Raw genomic sequence first — 2685 nt, forward strand, 5'->3', positions numbered from 1 at the left:
TAGGCAAACTGAAGTTAAGCAGACCCCCTACCAGATATCTCTTCATGTGGCAGAGGGATTGAAACCTGTGCCTTGAGCTTGGCACAGGACTCCGCTTACCACATGGGATACCACCTCGGTTGTTAAAATCACGATAGTTTCAAATACCAATATTTGTGACATCGATTTTGAGAAACTAAGACAGACAGACACTATTCGTTGCTTTTCCGTTATTTATGCAAACAAGGGACATGGGAGAATTGTCTTTACAGAGAAATCTCACCCGGGGACTTTCTTTTCCTCACCGAACCAAACACAGACATGGAACACCAACCCGCCTGCTTTCAACCTTTATTCCAAAGCAATAACCATCATTTGGTTTTTTTACCTTGACTAGCTTTTCCCAAATTTTTCCCTCTAAAATACTAAATAGAAAAAGAAAAGTAAAACAGTTACCCAAAAACGATATGACATGACCACCTCTTCCATTATCACTCACTCAGGGCCCTTATGGTCTTACAGAATTACATAAATGCCCTTCAACCAAAATGACTAAAATAGCCTTTAAAAAACCTTCACATTAGTGCTTCTTATTCCCTGAAGATAAACTTAAATATTTGCTCTAGAGAGACACTAATATTTATGGTTCACTACGTGGCAACCATAATACGTAAAAATCATGTAATTATCACTGTGATGAGTCATGTCATGTGTTAGGTCCAGCAACTGTCTGGATTCTCTAGAGCAACTGTTACCGTCCATCTAAATTATTGGTGGATACTGGAGCATATGCAAGATAGTCACCTACTTTCCTCCAACACTTAAAAATTATCCTCTTTTAAAAAACAAAAAAAATAAAATAAAAACGTTTAAAAATGATCCATCCTTTCCTATGTCACCCTCCATGGGTTCAGAGTCCACATCAAGCACATAAGATCATCATTTAGTTATGTGATGGTATATATCATCATCTTTATCGTCACTATTCAATTCTTGAAAGCTTTAGAAGCTACCAGACTCTTATTTACATCCCCCTTCTCTTCTTTTTATTTTTTTGAGTAACTTAAGTTAAAGAATACTTGTATATGTATATATATATATATATATTACTGAATTTATTTGTGGAATTGAAATATGCTGAATAAGTGGTTTTCTAATATATATATATATATATATATATATATATATATATATATATATATATGTTAGTGATTTTTTTTTTATATTTTAGTCACCTAAAACGGTCAATTATCACGTTATATCTGTTTAGATGAAAACACCATGATTTTATTGCAATATTTATATTTGTATCAGCGTTCATTAAAATGATAAAGATAAATTTTGTATTTTCATTATATTTTTATATTTTCAATAGGAAAAAGCAAGAAGCAAGAAAAAGAAAATATTTGAATATCACGATATATATTTTCATGGCCGATAAGTTTCCGTTAAGAACGCTTGTCACTATTGTTGATACAAAACAAGCTTTACTATCTGATTACTCAATACCAATGTTATCACTATTGGTGTCTATAGGCCTGTATCGGCCCATACGAATCCTATGGGCGTGCCGGCAGAAATTCGATATGCTTCACTCTTGAATCGGCTAATTTCTAATAAATATAAAAAAATACTAAAAAAATGAATTTTTTAAATATTTTTTTAATAGTGTTAACAAGTGTACGTCACATTATGATTGGCACAATAATTTTTTATAATTTTTAGGCGATACAGAACAAATCAGTTGAGTTTCTGTATGGGCCGATACAGATGAATCGGTGGCCAAACGATTCAGGTCCGATACCGATACTGACAACATTGTTCATTACTTACATGTTTACATACACGGTCATAATTGATGATATTGGGCAAGCAACACAAAGGCTTCAGAGACAGAAGGGAAGGATCCCCAAGATCACAAAAATCCTAATCTTGAAAACACTTTTAACTTACATCCAAACGGTACCTGCCTCCCTTAGCTTAGGCACTAGCTGGCCGCTGAGGTGCAGCGCCATGAGGCTCTCGACGCCGCCCACCGGCTTTCAGCCGATGAAGATCGCCGGTGCCACTTGGCCCAATGATATGCTGCTAGCTGGAGAGGATTTCGCGGCAGCTTCGGCCTCTGCGTCCTCCAGCTCCACCACAATCGGGTGCACACCCAAGGTGGCCAGCAGCCGCTTGACCACGTGGCACAAGCAGCAGGACGCACGGCTGAAGATCACCACCGGATTCTCAGATATCAGGCACCTCACGCGTTTCTCCGGCGATTCGGCGGCGATGCTCATCTCGAGCTTCGGTGGCAGCACCGCCGGGGAGAGCCGGAGGCCGATCGGGTCGGAGATCGGCTCGCAGCGTAAGCCCTGCATCATGGAGGCCAAAAAAGCGGGTCGCTGGAATCCGGCCTAGAGACAGAAAGGGGATTGGAAATAAGAGAGAGAAAGTAGGGGGAGAAGGCTCGCCAGCTGCAGCGATACACCCACCCCTTTGGTAATGCTATAAAGAGAGAGAGAGAGAGAGAGACGTCACCGTGGCATCACGGAGTTGGATGACTGCAGCGTTGGGGGTGACGGTGGTTCGTCACCCTTCTCACTACGTGTGCCACGTCAGCATTTATGGTCACGTCATCGGATGGTGCAGAGTGGGACCATGGTGATGTATATTTTTTCTTTAAGGTTGTGTTTGGGAGGAGGTATTTGTAGGATTACG

General features: G+C 40.1%; 1 pseudogene; it reads right to left on the reverse strand.

The window, feature by feature from the left end:
* Positions 1-1815: 1815 nt before the first annotated feature.
* LOC149820318 (glutaredoxin-C6-like) lies at positions 1816-2458 on the reverse strand (annotated as a pseudogene).
* Positions 2459-2685: the final 227 nt, after the last annotated feature.

Source organism: Nuphar pumila, chromosome 12, assembly GCF_984573655.1.
Source record: "Nuphar pumila chromosome 12, dmNupPumi1.hap1.1, whole genome shotgun sequence".
Taxonomy (NCBI): Eukaryota; Viridiplantae; Streptophyta; class Magnoliopsida; order Nymphaeales; family Nymphaeaceae; genus Nuphar; species Nuphar pumila.